At 34.9% G+C, this 22628-nt stretch overlaps 1 protein-coding gene across 1 annotated transcript in view; it reads left to right on the plus strand.

The window, feature by feature from the left end:
- The first annotated feature begins 581 nt into the window (after window positions 1-581).
- CDH9 (cadherin 9) overlaps window positions 582-22628 on the plus strand; it is a 98538-nt gene continuing 76491 nt past the window's right edge. The window contains exon 1 of the mRNA XM_066559430.1: window positions 582-906. The gene's annotated coding sequence lies outside the window, so the exon portion shown is untranslated. The remainder of the gene's footprint in view (window positions 907-22628) is intronic.

Raw genomic sequence — 22628 nt, forward strand, 5'->3', positions numbered from 1 at the left:
TATTGAACATCTGGTGTCATAGTAGTGAGCAATGATTACTTGTACTCAAGCAGGCTGCTCTAGAAACCAAGAAATTCTTTATTGTTGCTGGCAAAACTGTTTATTTCTGTGAATGACTTGAACATTATTAGTCACAATTCCCAAAACATCCCTTGCAACTTCGTATTAGGTTCACTTTCAGGTACAGCGACGAGCCTATCATTATCATTAGCTGTAAGTGACACTAGAGCTGTAAAACTATTGAGAACACAGGGAAATCTCACACACATTGCTTTCTTTCACCTTAAAATCATTTGTCACTGTAGTAGCCTTAGAGGATAATTTTGCATTCTCCAATGTGTATTGCACACCAATGACACTGTGTTGCTAGTATAGATGTTTAGGGTAATTTGTTTTTCTCCATATAATCCACATGTTAGGGGTATACCTTTACCCCTGTTATTAAAACAGACCAAACTGAGCTGGTTACATGAGCCTCTGTATTTAAGCCTCAGTTAATAAGAGGGTGCTTAACAAAGCCCTCCTCTCTGAACCCTCCCACTGCATTCACTTGCAAATCACTGTTTGGCTGGCAAAGCCGCCGTGCTGTCCCCCCCAGCCCCAAACCTCCTCACGCTGAGCACTGCGGCTCTATCAGCAGCAACATCTCGGTGAGGGGCAGCGACACCTCTCCTTGCGAGGGACGTTTTTTATTAATCAGGGGCACTGAAAGGAAACCAATCAGACAGAGAGTCCCTTTGGCTCCTGCTCGCTGCCTGCCTGACTTAAAAGTGATGCCGGGAGAGAGGGAGCCCTAGTGAGAGGCGAGTGCATTCCGCGCTGGAGACACGGGAACATGCAGAAGGCAGGATGCAGGTAGAGAAGCAGCGCTGAACGGACTGAACTGGGCTCACACAGACAGCCTGGGTGAGTAGATCAACTTTCTGTAGCATGAGAACTGCCGATAGCAAAAGAACAGATGCTTTCTTTAGGAGTGTCTAAAATGTTGAAGATTCCGTACAAATACTTTTTAGGGAAGGGGGAGTGGAGGGGCAGTGTCAGCAGAGCACTTTGGGGATATTTCTCTTACAGAGTTCAAAAAACCCCCAACCCATTAAATTGCTGAAATCTAAACTTCTGATACTGTATATGTGATGACTACTTATGTACCTTAAAATATTAGCAATGCACATGCTCTTTGGAAATACTGTTTGATATGAATCAGTTTTTCCTGCCATATAGGAGTAACAATATAGCCTAACTTTCGTGCAGGATGCTGTCCAGATAGAAGCAATACCCCTTTTCTTTTTTTCCCATGTATGTGTTTGTCAATACATCTAATAAAAACAACCTTGGTTAAGAAGGATGAAAAAATAGGATGTCTTTGTTGCTACTAAGAATGAAGTAGTAACACTTTTTTGGATTTTCTTTAGTGAAAGTAGCAAAATTAGTGGGATTTTTTTATATGTTTTATAGGGGGAAGTGCAGCTCAGGGTTCAAAAAGATTGAGAGCTGAGGTAGATGCCCCTTTGGATATCTGTGGCAGAAAGTCAAAGTCAACAGGCTTAAAGTACAAGGTTGCTTTCCAGAAGTCCTTCCAAACTACCTTGTCAGCCTAATATATATAATCAGAGAGTCCCACAGAAAGCAAGGCAGAAAGTGTAAAAGGTCATACTGACCAATTGACACTGAGGTAACCAGCAGAAAACCACTGAATGACATTTTGCCTTTTCACATGCAAGAAACATGCTGTCACGTGTGTTCAATTTCACTGTATGAGCTTCAAAGAAAGAATGATGTACATGAATTAAAAGGAAATTAATATCCCTTCCTGTTGTAAGGCAATATGGATACAGCAGCCACTCACCTTGTCACAGATTTAAGTCATAGTTAAGAAAATAGAATGGTATTTTCTTAAAATACTTTCCATTTTCAGTAGACAAATTTATAACCAATGTATGAGTCTTGCTCTGATTAAAGGGATAAAAGCAATAAAACTAATATTTTCCTGAAACCACAGCAGGATTATGCTGCATTGATCAGTACTACACTAGCTACCCATGCTAAGGATAAAAATGGATAAAAATGCAAGTGTAGTACTTGCACTAGTTTTGGAGATGAGATCAAAAGGTTTGTTAAATAATATTAGTCATAGTGAGGGGAATTACCAATGACAGATCTTTAAAAATCATTGTCTCCAAGTAGTTCTCCATATCTGAAAGGATAATTTTATTCCAAAAATATAGTGAACTAATTAAATATTCAGAAGATTTGTGTTATAATTTGTCTATGACTATTAAGAAATTTATTTGTGAATTATGTTAGTTGTTAAAAAAGCATATTGCTATCTATATGTCAATTTGACAGATAAAATATATTGTCCTGTCATTTGTATTTCACTGTGTAATAATGTAAATTCAAGAGAGAATTATATATGTTTACAGCTATTGTGATTTTCTATTAACAAAAATATAAAACATTATACAGTCAAATGTCTGTGAAATAAATAATTCTTGGTTTCAGCTTTTTTAAGTTAGGTAAATAAGATTAATTTTAATGGAGAAATGTAACTGTAACTGTATCAGTACTATTACTAGTTGTACCTAAAACAGTTGCCAAGTCTTTTTAAACTTGATGGAGTGAGTTCAAGAATCAAAGTTTTTCATATGTTTATTGCCTGAACTAAGTAGAGTTTTTCATTTCAGAGATTGTCTCGTAGCCATTATTGTAGAATGGTACGCTTTTTGTGTAACCGGTACATCTCACCTAAACACAAAAAGAAGTTTGATGATGCAGTTAGTAGAGAAAATGTGGGGAGAAACAAAGCTCTGTCATTTGCTTTTTACAGCTCCATGTTAAAATTACTTGAGGCTTTCAGAATTTTCATGCTTTTCTGCAGAAGTGACCATTCTGAAAAGGGTGTCCTCCTCTCCAGACAGCAGCCCATGTACAGGGATTTGTGCTCTCCTCTCACCTGACTGTTGCTCCACAAGGATGCTGATCTCAGTAGCAGTTGCATGGTACTGGCAGAGACGCCCTCTCATCATGGGATCAGCCAATAACGATGATTTCATTCCCTGACCTACCCACCAAACAAAATGTAATAACCAAAATCCACTGGTTTAAATGTCATCACCCATAACGCTGCTGAAAGGACCTTACAACTTAATTCTGACATTCGCTTATCTCTGGCATCAGTACTTGGTTTCTGAATCTGCACAGCATGGGTTGCAGGGAATCTACTGGCAGAAGTGTTTGAGAAGTAGAGCCAGAGAGTAACAGGACTGACAATTTTGTCTGAGGATGAGTTTGTTCAGGAGATATCATATAAGAAAACTGGGGTACATAGGCTAGAGTATAGGATAATATAGATGTATAAATGTATGTGTTTCTTCCATGCAGTCAGAGCTATTTAACTGCAGAAGGTAACTGGACCAAAAATCTAGAGAAAAATGCATCTCCCACACATATCAGAATGGCTTCAGAATTTCTAAGGCTTGCAGCAGGTGTTATATTCAAATGTTATCTGCAGAAGAACTAATATTTTAAAATGAATAGAGTTGCCCAAGTAAAAGCTGCCTGCATTCTCTATGTGAGTGAGGGAATTTAAGAAAATAATTCATAGGAATAAATCCAAAATTTTGTGAAAGGTGGTAGGAGGAGGAGGAAAATAGAGCAAAGAAAAATGAACAAAAAGAATTTTCGCAAAAGCAGTCAGAGTAATTTCTCTTCTTGCAATTTAAACACATAGGAAATTGCTGAATGTTAAAAGGAAAGTTATTTTCCTGACTTTCAGTGACTGATCCTGATAAAAAATACCCCAGTGGCATCGAGGACTACTTGCCGAGCATGACTGAGCAAGAGAGGCATATCTTGATCAAATCATACTATGTTTCTGCAGTGCAAAATCCTAGCAAAACTGAGACTTGGTTACTTCTGGGAAAATATTACTAGCTTCAGGGAAAAGGAAAAATACTGGATGTGCACTGCAGCTCAGAGGACGGCCCAAAATGTTTTAGAAAAAAAATATTTTTTAACACACAGTATGAAATTTTATTACAGAAATGTCAGGAAGTGAAGTATGCTGCTTATAATCTTTCTTCTGCAATCCTGGGGAGATTACAAAAGGACATGGGTGGCATTGCTGTCATACCATACACACACAGTGCCACACAGAGCCTTGACTATGTCTCAGTTACAGAGTATCTCTGTGTCAGAGACAGGGATAAAATGGGGCCTCCACTTTCCCGGTCTTCAAAGTTCTCTGTAAGATCGAATCAAAGTTCAAAAAATATATTTACCTTGAATACTTAAATAACAGCATCAATAACCACAAATGTTTCTCAGAAAATGTATTTCTGCAGTTGCAAAATGGAGTGCTTTAAGCGGTGTCCAGTGTATTCCTTTGCTAGCAAAATGCAAACTTCTATAATTAAATTTCACACCTTTTAGCAGTAAGAGTAATAGCAACATCAAGACAACATCACTTTGGATTCTGTTTCCCTATCCCAGAAAAACATATTTTTCATAATATGTTATCTCTTGATATAAAAATATCAAGGAGGTTTAGGTAAGTACAAAATTTATAGATGCTAGATGGTGTTCAGGTTGCTTTGTCCTCAAAGGCTGTATTTGAGAGAAAGAACGACCACCTTCATAGAAATTCTGCCTGTAATGATATTGCAATTTTGGGCCATGCATGTTGGTACTAAAGGATTCTATTTCCTGAAAAATACTGACAACATCTTGCCATTGTACATAAGTATGTTGAGAAAGAGCTCCTAAAACACTTGTCCAGATTCAAAACATGATCGTCATAAATTACACCCAAGAATAGATTCTGTGAAATATAGAAAACTGTGGATAATGCATTTGTGTTTGGACATAGAAACAGTAGGCCCTCCCATCATTTAAACAAATTACGCAACAGCTCTCAGAAGGAGATTATCTGAATTTGTGCATTTTTAATAGTTCAATTGAAGTCAATTAATGATGTATACAAGCCTTCTGGCAATATATACAGGTATAATTAGATTTAGCCATTATTTTCAAAAAAATATGATCTATTATATTGATAATCAATGGTGCACAATCAACCAGTGGTTGACATTCATATTTCAACATGTCTTAAAGAAAGGATTCAATAAAAACATCAAGTTGTATAAAAAGTGTTCAATAAAGGAAATTTAAAAATAAAATTTTCTAAAAAACTCAGCTTAATATCTTACTAAAATAATTGGGTTTTATTTCCTTTGTACTCCATTATTTAATATTTGCTCCTAAGGAGATGAAGAGGTAAAGCAAAAATGGGCTGAGTTGGGTATAAAGGTGAAGTTAATCCCATTGTTTCTCTTTTTAAAGAAAAAATAGGCACAGAACAAGTGAAATTTAGCATTTTAAAATCCATCAGTTTTAAGTTCTTATGATTTTAAGGTTTCAGTAATCTAATCACATCCAATTTTAACAGAGAAAAATAGTCCTGGTGTATGAACAGAACTGTTATATATATATACCTTCATCCATGTACACATGCATCTAGAGACATAAACTGGAGTATAACTCATGCAAATGCTAGAGAAAAATAATGCAATATTTGTAGAAAACAATATATTACAATCGGTTTTCTTAAGTTTATAATACTGCATTCTGGCTGAATTTTTCTGCTTACTTTGTTGTTTATTATAATACTTTCATATGGTTTGCATTATTCTTTGTTATTATTTTCCATACTAGTGCATTTAAATATCAAGCCTTGTAGTGGGAAGCTATTGTAAAAATGTTTTTTATTCTTAAGCCACAGATGCTGGTTGCAGGTAATCTCATGGAAATAGTTTTGCCTGTGTAGCAAAAGGAGAAAAAAATCAGGAAAACATACTTTCAAAAGGAAATTCTTGTAGTTGTTTAAACTATTTGTCAGGAGAGCTGTTTGTGCTTGTGCTGCATTCCAGAACCTGTATTCAGACCGGGTAACATTTTGCAATAAGACTGGTCCCACTGAAACCAGTGAAATTACTTTTGTGCATTTCCCTTACCCTGAGTAAAAATGAGTGTGGAATCTGTGTTCTTATGCTATCTGATAAAAAAGATTCTATTTTCCTCAGAGTAAACATAAAAATATTAAATTGCAGAAAATATTTTCCCATTTCCTGGAAGATTTGCAATAATCCTTACATTTGTTTCCCAGATATAAAAGGTAATTTCATCACTAATGAGAACTCAGACTTGTAGGAAAAATGGATTTCGATGTAAAAAATAATGTAGTCTCTTCATTCTTTCCTGTTATCTTCAATCTATGGATTTACTGCAATTGAGCTTGATCTTGCTCTTAATGGTTTCAAATTTGTGTTATATATGACTTCTTTCCTAGTGAAGACAGCTATCTCGTTGGATTTACATCTTTTCTAGAGTAAGGTAATAAGTAAATCTCCTGTGTTCTAAATAAAATTAATTAATCTCCTCAAGTTCCTTCATGGCGATCGAACAATACTGAAGGTAATTGTTCTTTGCTTAGTGGTAGTAATAATAGTAGTAGCCTCAAGGCTGAAAACTCACATATTAGTTGAAGTACTGATTTAGTGATATTTTAATTACATTTGTCACAAGCTTCTGGTACTGCCTGCTCTTCCAGTTATTGTCTTCTTGAAAAATCCACTTATGGTACCAAACCATCCCTGCAGTAAGCAGAAGGACTTTCAAATAAAAATATGTATTGTGTTTATTGTTCTTATAATCACTTTTAAAGGCAATTAAAGAAAGGAAAGTCTCAAAAACGTTGGTACAACTGCTCTCAGCTATCACTGGCTGAAAGACTCTACTGGTTGAGAATCTTTCCCTGAAGCTTTCATTCAGGAAAGGGGAAAAAACATCATTTAGCTTAAAAAGGGGAGTGAATTAGGAAGTTGCTAGATGCACCACAGAGTGAAGCTTTTGCCAAAAAAAAAATTAAATTAAAAGGTGTTCATCCCTACAAGGTTGAATCTAAGAGATAATGATTTAGGAACATGCCTAGTGTTTCACATTCAGACACATAAATGTGAGTACAGCTAGAATGAAAGATTTAGCACTTCTGACAATGCTACTCTAATAATTTATTTGCCATTTGAATTTATGCTTAGGAAACTCACATTTACATTTCAGAGCAATTTTTTCTAACACCTCCCTAAAATAGAGATCCAAAGAATTTAGAAAATATAGGATACAGAAAAAAAAAAGCGAAGAATAAACTTCTCAAATCTACAAAGGCCTTCTTTGTTTTTTTTCTGTCACTGATGCGTTGAGACTCTACTTCATGGCACTCCCCAAACCAAAAGCCTACAGGCTGAATAGTTTTTATAAGTACTTTATGTTTGCAGAGCAGTCATATGATTAAATAGAGAACTGCACTGTTATATAGAGACATAGGACCATGGTTCCCTTGATTACCCAAGAGAAATACTGTGTAATTCTAGCAATACATAAATCCCGATTTCACAGGAATATACAGCTGAAGATTTGCTAACAATTGCATACAAGAACAAAATATGGTACACACAGAGAGCAGAACACAGTTTGTGTACTGGTCTGTGTGTGTACCATACTAAGAGTAAAACATATTCATAGTTTGACTGTTGATTAGAACAAAAATGAGTCTTAAGGATTAACAAGTGCAGGATTCAAGTTCCTGGTCTCATGACTTAAAATGAATGTCAACTTGTATTTAAAAAGTATTTCACTATTTTTTAACTGGCAGACAAATTATATTAAACTCAGGATGAAGTGATATTTTTCTGCAGGTGTGAGTATTTTGAAATAGTAGCTATGTCTTAGGCATCTGACTGAGAACTTTTCTAAGATTTACATGTGGAGATCCCAAATAATAAAAAAAAATGGGCAAAAACATGCATTGAGTAACCCAGGGTAATTGTTAAAGAACCTGCCTAGAGCTACTGGAAGAAACCTTGTCAACCTGGTTGAAAGCATTTCTAGTTATCTGGAGAAGGAAGAAAAAGAAGGAGGAAGGGAAGAAGGGAAGGAGGGAGGGAGGGAGGAAGGAAGTGGCAGAACAAAGTGGCGAAAGAAATTTTCAGAAGGAAGGAAGTGGAGGAAGGAAGTGGCGAGTGGAAGTGGCGGAAGTGGTGGATGGAAGGAAGGAAGGAAGGAAGGAAGGAAGGAAGGAAGGAAGGAAGGAAGGAAGGAAGGAAGGAAGGAAGGAAGGAAGGAAGGAAGGAAGGAAGGAAGGAAGGAAGGAAGGAAGGAAGGAAGGAAGGAAGGAAGGAAGGAAGGAAGGAAGGAAGGAAGGAAGGAAGGCTCCCTCTCCAAGAAGAGTGGATTCACAAAGCTGAAGCAGCATAAATATTTCTGGATTACTTATTTTAAGATTATTCAAAATACAATACTGTAGGTAGCTACAATAAAAATAGGACCAAAATGATTGTTGTAGTTTATGTCTTTTCTTCACAAATAGTATCAGAATCAATAATTTTTTGGACTGAAAGCTGAACTCTGAAAAAAAATATACTATAGAGGAATATAAATAAGGGGACATTGTGGTAGAATGAAATAATAAATGAGTCACATTAATTTTCTGCTTCCTTCACCTCTAGTTAATTAGCACTAATTAAACTTCATGCTAGTCAGCCCATGGGTCTAGTAGAAAATTTAAAAAATCATGAAATTCCATTGCCTATAGTGAAAATTTACATGTATTTGTGTATATATGTATCTCTATCTGTATCTGTGTTGATATAGTTTTATCATTTTTTGGATGTAATTTTAGAGACACAGGTTAGATTAAAAGATCTAGGGATCTAAGTACACTTATATCTTTCTATATATCTACATATATACCTACATATGTCTGTGTAAATATAGCTCTAATGAATAATGACGGATATAGATTTTTAATTTCTTTTGTTGTTTTTCTATGTGCATGACATCTCTGTTGTGAAATTCATGCATATATTTGCATTGTAAGTTTTCCAGAGCTATATTCTACAGCTAACCAATATTCTTATGTGCCAAGTTGAGGAGGTCTTTGCAGGTCCAGATTTTACTCTATAATATCAGACCTAGAGTGGTAAATATCAGAGAAAAACACAGAAAAACATCTGCTCTGTCTATGCTGTTATTCTAGAATTATAGAATGGTTTGGGTTAGAAAGGAACTTTGAAGTTCAACCACCCTGCTATGGGCGGGGGCACCTTCCTCCTGGTCAGGATGCTCAAAAGCCCATCAAACCTGGCCTTGAACTTTTCCAATGATGGAATATCCACAAATTTTTTGAGTATCCTGTTCCAGTGTCTCAACATCTTTGCCGTAAAATATATTCCTCTCATGTCCAACCTAAACCTTCTTCTCTTTGAATTAAAAGTCATATTGAGTTTTTCATCTACCAGCACCCTAAAGTTCTTATCAGCAGAGCTGCTCTCAATCTCTTAATCCCACAGTCTGTAGTCATGCTGAGGATTGCCCCAGTCCAGGTGCAGCACCTTGGACTTGGCCTTGTTGAACTTCATGAGATTTGCTTAGGCTGTTTTGCACAAGTCTGTCAAGGTCCCTCTGGATGGTGTCACTTCACTTGGGTGTATCAACTGCACCACACAGCTTGGTGTCATCTGCAAACTCACTAAGTTTTGTGCTGTCTTTCTCATCATCTGTGTAGTTAAAAAAGGCATTAAATAGTATTGGCCTCAGTAGAGACCCTTGAGGGACATCACTCTTTACTAGTTACTACTTGGAGACAGCCATTGACTGTAAATCTTTGAATGAAGCCAAACATCTGATTCTTTCTCTGTATAACAGTCTAACCATCAAACCTGTATGCCTCCAATTGGGCAGCATGACTGTTGTGGGGGATCATATCAAAGGCCTTACAGAAGTCCAGGTACATGATATCAGAAGGTACCTCATCCACTGATGCAGTCAGTCCGTCAGTGAAGGCCATGAGATCAGTCAGACCGTGAGATCAGTCAGGCAGAGTTTGCCCTTGGTAAAGCCATGTTTGCTGTCCCTAATCACCTCCTTGTCTCCCACATGGTTTAATACATCTTGCAGGATGATGTGTTTCATAATCATACCAGGTGCAGAGATGAAACTGATGGGCTGGCAGTTCCCAGGGTCCTCCAGTTTTTTCAAGATTTCTATAAAATAATTCCACTTCATTCAACAGATTTGTTTAGAGGCAAAAATTCCATGAAAGAGGAACTTTTGACTAAATTACATTAATAGAATTGCATGGCATGACTTTCAGTGAATTACTTTAAAATCCCTGTACTTTGTATCTCAGTAAAAATATTGACAAAATTTGCACCTTCACAAAATTTAAACAATTATTTTGACATAGAGTTTTAAACTTCCTTTCCTGTTTCTCACATCATTGAACAAAGGTTCACAAAACCTGAAATCTTTTTGCTACAATGGAGTTTTTTAAATTCTTCATCCTTACTTATGATCATCTAAATGATCAGCCCCAAAGTAAACAATACCTCTGTTAACTTTAATTTTAATGTTCCTTCACAATGCAAATAAAAGTTTTCTTCTTATTCCTACTTCACTTAATTGGTCCTGAAGTTTAGTTTTATCCTGATAAGTGAAAGGTCAAATAATGTGAGCATGCTCCTTTTAAACAGAAATTTCCATCCCAGTGACCACTATCAAGTATCTGAAGAGCAGGAAGGACACAGAAAACATAGACAAGTTCTTTGGTTTTTTGCATGTAGTCTGTAGTGGTTCATTCTAAGGCACACTGAAGGAAGCATGAGGTTTCCAGCATTGCCACAGAGCATCCAAGATTGCTTTTTCTATTTATAAAAAAGGAAATGGAAGATGTCAAGATTTAAAGATAATGTAGTCATAGGCCAGAGTCATCACCTCCATATATAAGCAATTGTTTTCCCAGGTGTGGTTGACAACAGCAGCACCAATACCACTCAGAAAAAAAAAAAAAAAAGTTATTTGCCCTGAAATATAATGGTGTTCATCTTTGAAGGCAGCATGTTTTGTTACTTTTTTCCTCAAAAAATGAAATTATACCATATGGTATGTTAGACATTTGAGACTGGAAATTGATTTATCTTAATAAATCTTAATACTTCACCAGCCATATTCTTTAATGCTAAGAATGGATATTAAAATTTCTTGGTTTCTCACTGAGATTTTAAAAAGTATTTGTCAATGTTCATTTGTTTTACTGCTGACAGTTCTCTGAAATTGCATGCAAAAGATATTTCAACACAATCATGAAAAAAACATCAATATTTAAAAGGAGAAACATACATATGCTTCCCTTAGGTTATATGTGTGTGTGTATATATATGTATGTACCTATGGGCTTAAATAGGTGTAATTAAGAGCTTGAAGTTGAAGCTCTTACTTGTGAGAGTCATGTACATTATAACCTCATTGAGTTCATCTGGTAGTGAGCGGGAGTACCATGAGAGCTCAGTCGAAACTTAATATGTGTGAAGCCAGTTACAAAAATTATTACCTACCAGAATGGCAGCAGTATCATAATATTTCCAACATTTATCTCTTTTCATACTGTGTACCCTTCCTTAGGGTGTAGCTTTACTGCCTTCTTGCACAACCAGCAACTGGTCTCTCTGTGTTTCTGCTGTGGTTTGAGCTGGAGGACAATTCAGTTTTTGGGGGTCAGAGGGATTTGTTGATTTGAAGAGAGGAGAGTAAAGGGTTCAGAGGTATCTGAGTGATCCTCAGCCCAATGGAAGTGAGGAAAAAGAGGGTGAAACCCTTCACTCAAGGATGATCTGTCAGCAAAAATTCCTTTCCCTACGTTCTGGAGACCAAACTGGTTTATCAGGTACAAGAAAAGATGCTGCTTCCCTCAATTCCAAGTCTTCCTGACCTGTTGTCCAAAAGAATTAATGCCACCATCATGTTTGTCTTAACACTCTATTGATGCTGAAACAGGGAAAGAGTGAGAAGGGTAAAGTAATTACTGACATCTGTACTCCACCATTAGGAGGACTCCGAAGAGGAAGGGGATTGGGCTAAGCGTAGGATTCCACCTGGCCTAAGGACACACATCCATATAATTGGATATCCATAGCTTGCTGAGCTATTAGAGCAGTCATCAATAAGGCATATTCCTCTATCACATTTATTCCCAATGATAGTGACTACTTGGCAAAAATTGTAACTAATAACTACTAGAAATATTGTTAGTATTTCTGCATTCCCCTGATATGGAAAATATTGGCTATTACTTAAATGAAAGTCAATTATTATTTGTATATTAGACACTGAACCCAGCTCTAGTAGAACGAGACAGCACTACCTAGATGTCTAGGGATACACTGGTTTAAGTGGTTCTTACCCTGTGAGTCTGCAAACTTCTCAGGAGCTTGTTTCTAAGAGAACTACACAAAAAATATATAGTCCAACTACAAACAGCTTGAAATTTGTCATAGAGAATTGCACTTTCCTGACAGAAAATATTTATAGTATCTGTAATCTGTAGGAATCAAAAAGGAACAATTTAGAACCATATGTGTCTACTGCATTTTCAACAGATTAGAGGCTTATAAAAAAAGATATGTGGCCTAAGTAACCTTTTTTTCTTTTGTTAGACCATAGACTGCAAAAAAAAAAAAAAAGGAAGAGATTATAAAAGAACAGGGAGTGGAGAATTTTTTATTCATACTTTTGTTGGGATTTTGCTATCACTAAGAAATACGAAGGACAAGAGGATAATGAGGAAGGCACAGACAGTAAAGTTTTAAAAACAAGACATTTGAACCCTTCTAATTTTAATATGAAGCTATTAAGAAGTTCCAAACCTTGCATGGAAATAATCTTGCATTATTTAAATTTACCTTTTGCCTTTAACCCCATCTTTGATAAGAATAACCAAATGATTTTACTTTTGAAGTGCTGTAAATTTACTGGTACAATGGGAGAGTGTAAACAGTCATAGCTTATTGTTCAGAAAAAAATATATGCTGGCTTGAACAACACATTTTTTGATTGCGCTCAGACTAAAATACTGAATTTAAATCTGGAAGCAAGAAATACTAAAACATGAGAAAATTATACAAATAATATGAGGACTTCACATGCATTGTCTTTATAACAATATAGTTCTAGCTCATGGATCTGAAAGAATATAGCTGTTTTATTAGAGACCAGAGAAATTAGTATTCCAGTGGTGACCCTCAGAAATTGCCAATTACCAGTCAGTAATTACAACAAAGTATTTTAAAGTGTTCTATGACAGCAATCAAGTATAAGCTTCAGGTAAACAACAGAAGTGCACATAGTTCTGATGGAAAGCTCATCATGTTCTTGCTGAATATTCCCATGGACATCAGTAACATTTGGATCCAATCTTGATAAAGGGCGGACATATTGTCACAGTCATTAAAAGGCCAAGCAGAGGACTTGAGGGCTGCAAAGGGACAGAAAGGGCAGAATGCACTGCACGGCTGAGCACCAGCTTTTTCAGAACAGCTGAAGTTCCTGACCCCCACCAGGCTCCACGGGCAAGAGCAAAAAGTGGGAAATGGTTAACAAGGTTGTGCAATCATATAAAATTATTAATAATAAACTATTACAAATTTTTCTTTCTGGTCTCTTCACATTCTTCCCCCTGCATAGGGATTGGTATGCGCACAGAATCCACATTATTTGTATCATGTCCATGTGTATGAAATGTGAGTAGATAGATAACATTAAATGACAAAGCCAATTAGAATATATTATGTGAACAAAACTATTTGGATTTTTTTAATGTGTTCTCTTCTGTGCAGAAGTCATCAGTATTCAAGCAAACAAGTGGAAAAAATCCATGTTGCTTTCAAGGTAAATGTCAGACAAAACTATTGCAAAATGCCAACAGATAGTGATTTCTGATACAGCAGAGGATAAAGTTAGATGAAAATATAGATAATATAATGAGGCTTCTTTCTGCATAGGCTGGCAGAGAAAGGGAAAGTATATCTTCTCAGCTATCAAAATGAGATTGCAATGCAATTTTAATATAACTTTAAATGAGATAAATATAATACAGTGAACATAGTGTTTATAAAAGTAGCACATTCTTTTGTTAAAATAAAATAATAGATTGAAAAAAAATTGCTATACACGAGTACTACATAACAAGAACAATAGACAAACACAAATTACACACAGGGCTAAAAATCTTTAGTTTAAAAATTCAAAATCAAATGTATACATTAGTAATGTGTTGAAGAAGCCATGACTTTAGAAAGTATTAAAATTTATATATTTTGAAGAAAATTTCATTAAAAGGTAGAGACAGAGGCAAAGTGAAAAAACCATAGAAATGCAACAGCAACCTAACTGCAAGCCATTGGAGATAGCAGAATGCTTTTACTGACTTAGCTGAGAAGAAAGTTCTAAAATGTCGTGCAAACACAAAAAGAGAGAAAAATATGAGCAGTATTATGCACATGTAGGCAGAGTAAATGCAGTACATGTAGGTAAGAGAAAAAAAAAACAAACACCCCTACAAAGAATAATTTGTTATTGCAATAATGTCCTGTGTATGTGATGAAGCAAAAGAGAATGGAAATAAAGAGCACCTTGCCATGTTTAACCTTTAAATGCATACCAAAATGAGATCTACTGAAATAAATATGTTAGAAAAATGCAGAATACATTGGCTTTCAGAAAGAAAATGTAAAATTATAATTTTTTACATCATAGAAAAATCACTAGAAATTGGGAATTCCAATTATGAAGTCACTACCTAAATTCCTATTAAAGCCACTTTTTAGTGTAGGTGTAGATAAAACCTGCATTAGAATCAGAAAATAATTAAGTAATCTTAGTTCCCTGTATGACAGAAGACTTTTATCATTAAAACAAGATGATAAATTGAAAGTATGAATGTTATTGACTTGGTTATGGGGTATTTAAAGTAGGTCTGATGATACATAAAAGAACTTCGTTGAACATAAATATGAATATATTTTAAAATGCTAAGAGGGAAAACAAAAAGTGAAAACATGGCTAGAATAAGCACTTTTATTTTAATTACATTCCCAATGATCACACACATCCAAATGAGGAAAGTTTCACACATAATATAATTTTCTACATATTTTCTTTTATAATTTTAACACATTCAAGGTGATGTTAACAGAAGTGTTTTCTTATGTATTCAAGACAAAAAGAGAAGGCCCAAGACAACAAAGAAGTTGAACCTCAAGTTCGTAATTTCTTTTTTGACTACATAATGACTTTTTTTATGGTATGAAATTATCTGCTCTGCAAGATGACTCACTTACATTATGACACAAGTGGGAGACAGGTCCAATAGGGAAATTGAGATGATGTCTTTAATTTTTGTATTAGATATAACTGATTTTACTGCTTCATATGAATTACTAAAACATTTCATGTCACTATGGAAATGATAAAGTCGAAAGTTGTTTTCATATTGTGAAGGGATATAATAGAAGCTCATAAAATATCAATAGTAAAACTGAAAAGTTTTACTTAAATTTCAAAATATACCGACTATAGAATTTTCATTTCATGGGAAATCTGAAAAAAAATACTGGTAATGAGAGTAAATTATTGTGAATTCTTAATTTTGTTAAATTTTTAACAAATAATAACTTGATGAAGATTAATAACTTCTTATTTTTGTAAATTTTGAGTTCAGATATGTTGCTGGAGCAAATTACCTGGAGGCCAAGTCACAAGCTGTTACATCAAGGTGCATCATAGGCTGAATTGACTGCTTGTCACAAGAAGATAGGAGATAAGCAAAAACTGTCTAATGAATTTCAGAGTGGAGAAGAAACTGCCTAGATGCTTTTTTTCTGCTTTTTTCACCTATTTTAAGGTGGAATGTTCATTCCATCATGCTTTATCCATTTGCTTCTCTTGAGAAAATCTGCAGTCCTACTTGTCTGTTTTGCAATGAAGTCGCATCATAACCTCAATAACATAGAAGTTTTCCTAAAACTTATCTATATATTTTATTAGAGTAGAAATTGTTAGGTGACATCAGATACCACTGTGGTAAATACCAATTTGTGTGACTGATGGTTATTCACAGACAAATGTTATCTTTAAAGTTTCACAGAAAGTAGCAGAGGCTCTTAAAATACATTGAGAAAGTACTGCTATTACAAATATTTCTAGTAAGAAAAATCTTGAAACAAATGAAACAGTAGATCCAGTGTAACAGAGACTTTTGTCAAGATTTCTGAGCATCTATAAAACTAGCTTAATTCATGGACTTGCTGATATTTTGCAGCTCTGAAAACGTCAGATCAACGTTTCCTGAGGTAGGTAACTGGAAAGTGTTTCTAACAGCCAGCCATGCTTCATCTAACAAATAGATTCTATAAATGGAATGTTTAACTTTATACTCTTCTCTGAAGAACACTTATTCTCCTTTCCTGCACCTTTGTTGTTCTCAAGTGTTTGTATCCTCTCTCTTCTCCTTTTTCCTCATCTTCTTGGTGCTTTCCTCATCTGCTCACTTGCTCTTTCCCTTTCTGGTACTTGCCTTCCTGTTTTCTTATTTACTCAGCATTCATCTCACTAAAGACAAAAAAAACCTACAACCAAATAAAGAAGAAACTAAAGGACATAGTGGTTTAAATTACATAATATATGGCGTTTAATTTAGACATAAGAAGAAAAATACTAGAAGAAATGACATTCCATACAAGGGGTAGCATATTTTTGCATTTATGCTTTCATCCACAGAATATATATTTGGACTTGCATCTCTGGAATTTTAGCTTGGCATATCTTTTTTCATTGACCAAATAGGTCTGTAAAATCAGCATTTACTTTCAGCCAATACATTGCTACAAAATACTGAGATATAGTCACAGACAAACCATAAAGAGAGCTTCCCCTTTGTAAATCAGCAGGAAAACCAAACTTCTACTTTAGTTAAAAAAGATATTATAAAGAGAATAAACAACTATCAATACTCCTGTGATGCTGAGAATACCACAATTCCTTCCTCACAAAGGGTTACAAGGCTGTGATGGAATCCCAGTGTGGCACATGAAACTCATGGAAAGAGAATACTGTAAAGAAATTGTGAAAGTACACTACACATTATTGATCGCTCTGTGCTTTTCCATTCTACTCTTTCAGATACATTATTGTCCACTGACCTTTCAGATATGAAAGCAATCTAGCCTATATTTTCCAAAATACGGGCAATGCCTTTATAAGTGCTGTGTTCCTCTAATCAAATGTTTAATAACTTGAAGTCTCATCAGTTATTAAGAGTGATGTTTTAAGTCAATCTCACTTTTTACAGAGACATGTAATCAAAGTATGTTTAGAAAACACCCTTGGCACTTTCATTTGATATTTATATATATATATATTCCATTTCAAAATATGTGAAATAAGTAAAAAGACACTACAATTTTTCTCAAAATTGGTAGAAATGCACGTGGGTGAAATCAAGAGCAGGAAAACTTATTTTAATTCCTTTTTTTTCCACAACAGGATGTTTGCTAAAGCATATTTATCTTTAGTGTAAACATTTCACTCAGATTCAGTAAGATTATTAGCGTGTATTATCTAGTTCTGGGTTACACTTATTAATAGAAAACAAAAAAATAAAAGACACCGCAAAGCAAGCATCATCTTCAAGAAAGAGGAATAATAGGAATTTATGCAGCTTCACCATCTCAAAAAGTGCAAAGGTATAGTATAATGTTATGGCTCCCTCTTTTGGATAACAGATATCTAGTATGCAATAATAAAAAAACTCATCATGTCCTTAACATCAAAAAAATCTCCACAGGGCACTATTTTTCCCCAAGATTTTGCTTAGAAATTATTAATGATATCAATAAAAATATGCTTATATAGGTTTCTTACAAAATGTCCAATTGTATAAAATAGACATGCATTTCCAAGAGAGCTCTGTAGTCAGAATATTTTTGAAATATGTTAAACATTAGTCTATCAAGTACCTATAACAACTGGAACATGAAACTCTGATGGATTGCTCCTTATTTTAGCAGTGTTGTTAATACAAAATAGAGAACAATAAAGAGATGATTGATGAAAGCACTTAATAGAACTTACCTTCTGAAAAAGTGACCAGAAAGGAACAAATTTTACTCTTACACTATTATTACTTCATTTTCAACAGTGAGTGAAAAATTAAGTGAATGGTCACTTGGGTTCTTTTTTTGGAATTTCCATTTTAAATGCAACCTATTTAAAAATCCACACATTTATATGCATTCATTTTGGGAAATTTTTGAACATACCATTGAAGAAGAAAAAGAAATTTAACATTTTTAGAATTTTTAAAAAAATCTTGTAAAAGAAAATTGTTTTTATTAAGTGTTAAGAGTGAGGAAAGAGGAAAAGTGTTGAAATGCATCATTTAGTACCAAATAGTGACTCCTGACATAGGTTAAACTTCTATGGTTTAATATCTTTTTATAATGTAAGATTAGCAATCATTGTTGGATTTATAGATATTGTTGTATTTAATTCTGAATTTGGATTTTGTTTTCCCAAGTATTGGAAGCATACCACCGTTCTTCTGCATTAATATTTAGTCATAATTCCATAACTCCAGGCTCAATTTTCTTCATGCATCCCTGCTGCTGTGAGACAACTGGAAATTTTTTTTTAAAAAAAATGCCTTTGCACAATTCAGTAGCACTATTCAATTATTTCAGCAGCGTCAGCTAGAAGGCAAAGTTTATTTCACTCAAACTCTCTTCCTATGGCTTCCTTATTGCCTTTATTAAAAATATTGATGTTAGGCAGGAACATATAAATGAATGGATTCACAGGTTTTGTTTAGCACTTTCTGTTCCTAAAATATCCATTCCTTTACATTCATTAAGATGTTAAGCTGTATAATTATAAATTTAGCTGGATTTATATCAACTAACTTAAAATTATTGTCATGATGCTCATTTTGGTTACACCATTGCAATGTGTTTTCTCTTCTCAACACCAGAACTGCAACAGGACAATTGCATTTGATATGCTGGATCATTATTATTCACTCTATTTATTAGTAACAGTTGCTATAAAATGTTTATTTTATAATCAACACTGCAGTAATGAGATTTAGATGAAGGTATATCTTTCCCATGAAGAACTGCCTGTGGATAGTGCATGTAATGACAGTGTTTCAGAGTTAGGAAAAACAAGGCAATTTAGCAAGCCTTATGGAAAATAGAAATTAGGCTGTTTCACTAAGTGATGCTGCATACTCCCAGCCATACTACTAAAACAAGACAGCAACATTTGGCTGTAATAAAGATTGCAGAATCCAAAAGATAAAAAAAGGGAAGAAATTCACTTGTACAAGGCATAAGTTTGTTTCATTTGCAATATGTATTCCTATTTAAACCAAGAAAATATTAAAAGATTAAAAACTAGATCCTGACACATCACTATGAATAGTTTAACTGTGCACCTTTTTTTTTCCTGTTATATGCTTTAGTTAATTTGTTTTCTATTAAGTCACATATTTATGATTTGTCTTATCCGTATGAAGCCCAGACAAAGATATGTCTCCTCATATATCCTTTTCCCTCGATTTTTAGGAATGCAAGAAGGAAGAGAGACAATCACAGGCATTTGAGCTTATGCAAAAAAAGTTTTAAAGCCAAATGTACTTTGCCATTTTAGGCAAAGCTAGGCCAAAAGTACTAGACCAGAAACCATAAAGCAAATGCTTTGCTATATCAACTCTTTTAATCATATTTCTGCTCTTTTTTTCACTCTGAAACTGGAAGCATATACATGGTTTCATGCAGTTATAATTTTGCTTTTTACTGACTTTTAACCAAAAGGACAAAGATAGGAGGCAATTCTGAAATGCTGTCTGAATAGTCCTCTGTGTGCTTTGAATTAATCCAAATAAATCACACGAAAGCCTGAATATTCTGGAAATTCATGCTGAGATATAGGTTATTAAACTCTCAGTTCTGGTTCAGGCATTACTAAGGAAAATATGTCACATGCCATTTTAAAACTGGCTTGTATTTTAAGAGAAATAAGCTAGTTATTTCCTTCTCTGGTAGCTAGAAACAAAACAAAATAGCAAAACAGATTGCAAAATAGTTGGTATAAGCAATACCAACTACATCGTCATCAGAGCACAATTAATTATTAAAGACATATGCAGATGACATATTTTTCTACCTTTAGATTCAGTTCCAGGTGGGTCTGAAGTATTTTGAAATTTCCTGCCATGGGAGCAACAAATAAATATGTTTATAAACATATGAAGGCTTCAATAATCATACAAATTTGAGCAAGGCAAGTTCAGGAAATACAACAGGAGATCTCAAAACCTCATGAGGAAAACTATAATCAAATTTTCATTATGAAATTGAACATTGCAACTGAACTCTGAGCTACTCATTGCTCTTGGTGGGCTTCTCTGCAGGACTTTCTAACACCAGAGGGCCACATCCAAGCTATTAGCCCTTGGGAGAGAATATAAATATAAACTCTTAGGGAACAAATTGCAGAACAGGCTCCACTAAAAAAGCATATATATTTAATGTCCAGAGCTATGTATCAGTGTGATACCCTTTCTGTCATTTCATCAGAGAATGGAGAAGCAATTTAACGAACTGCTATGATTAAAAGCTTCTTTGGGAAGTTCTATGAAACATTTTACCATCAGCACTGTGCTTGTGACTGCCCAATCTTCTGTAGTTCATTTGTCATAGTTTTCAGGGAAAAAAGACAAGGAGTATAAATCCTAAAGGAATAAATTCTACATCTGGTTGTTTATTTGTTTATTTATTTATTTGACCAGGGGCTCAGCAGAAGATTTCATTTTAATACAGTGGGATTTCAAGCTGGCAGCCACTTCACATGTACTACCAGGAATCCTAAAAATGTCAGTGTTGAAACTGCTAAAATATTCATTATTTTATCTAACTTTTCACTTGAATTTCTTTGTTACTTGAGTGTTTCAAGGTATCAAAAGCAATACTAAGTTTTTAAAAAACTGTTCCTGCAACTTGTTCCTGGTAGAACTGAAACTACATCTGGGCCCCAAATGAGTGAAACTGTTAACAATACTTATAAAGAACATAATAGTTAGATACATGGTGTACTGGGGAAAAGTCAGTGTAGCTCTTCAATAGGAAAGTCCTGCCTCACAGACCTATTCAAGTTCTCTGAGGTGTCATTAAGCATTTAGGTATCTTTGATGTCTTTGATATGATAGAGTTCTGCTTCCAGAAGGCTTTTGACAGGGTGACTCACCAAATGATCTTAAGCACCCATGAGCTAGAAGTGAAGATCCCTGAATATATAGTAATGAATTATATAACAATAATTTTAATTAAAGTTATTTAAATTTAATTAATAAATAATAAAAAATAAAAGGAATCCATTTAATTAATTAAATGACAGAAACCGGCAAGGAGAAGTAACTAATGAGTTTTGACATTGAAATGTCTGTTTCAGTGTTCCACAGGGATCTGTACTAGAGCCAGTACTGCACATACCCATAAATAAACTGAAAGCAGGTTGGAACATCAAGGTGAAAAACGTTGCAAGTTACATTCAGCATGTGCTGGGATAAAGTTAATTTTCTGCATAGTGGCTAGTATGGAGCTGTGTTTTGGATTTGTGGTGGAAACAACATTGGTAATGCAGAAACATTTTCATTACTGCTGAGCAGGGCATACACAGGGCAAAGGCCTTTTCTGCTCCTCACAGCACCCCCAGCAGTGAGCAGGCTGGAGGTGCACAAGAAGCTGTGGAGGGGTCACAGCCAGAACAGCTGACCTCCACTGACCCAAGGGTTATTCCAGATCATATGGCATCATGCTCAAGATATTAACCTGGGCGGAGAAAAAGAAAAAAAAAGGACCTTCAGCATAAAGTAGTTTGTCTTCCCAAGTAACCAAAAAAATGTGGTGAGATGGAGACAGCTCTCCTGGAAATGGCTGAGCACCTGCCTGCTCATGGGAAGCAATGAATGAACTCCTTGCTTTTCTTTTTTTTGTATGTTGCTTTTGTTTTACCTAGTAAACTCTGTTTATCTCAACCCATGTTGAGATAAGTTTTCTCACTTTTCTACTTCTGGATCTCTCCCCTGTTCTAATTGTGAGTGATTGGCTGTCTGAGGCTTAGCTTCCATCTCGGGATAAACAACCACAACAGAGCATAATAAAGCCAAGTGGGTGTGATGACTGTGGTTAAACTAACATACTTCAACTCTGAAACTTTGTAACGTACTTTGTCCATAACTTTTCAATGTAATTATAGACTCCAACATTATTTTATCTTGTACCAACTGTCACTCTCCCAGAAAACTCCCATCATGAATTTTGATAGATGGTATGGATGTGGTAGACACACTTTGGACTAGGTAGGGAGAGAAGAAGGAAGTTTAACCATTGATTTGAGCCTTGCTATGCCAACTAAACTCTACTTTACAATGGTCTAATAGCTACAGGAGTTTGACATACCTACATTTGAAGTTTATACAATACAATGAGTAGACACCCAAATGATACAAGATGACACAAATTCTTATGCAACTACGTGAAATCACGCACAAGGTAAAACCCAGACTATGCATTTAAAATAATAAATTCTTACTATTGCCATTGGGGAATAACACCATAATGTGACAAGAGATAATACAGGAAAACTTTAGCCCAGGGCTGTGTGGTCAATGAAAAAGCAAGCTA

This window comes from Molothrus aeneus, chromosome 1 (assembly GCF_037042795.1).
Source record: "Molothrus aeneus isolate 106 chromosome 1, BPBGC_Maene_1.0, whole genome shotgun sequence".
Taxonomy (NCBI): domain Eukaryota; kingdom Metazoa; phylum Chordata; class Aves; order Passeriformes; family Icteridae; genus Molothrus; species Molothrus aeneus.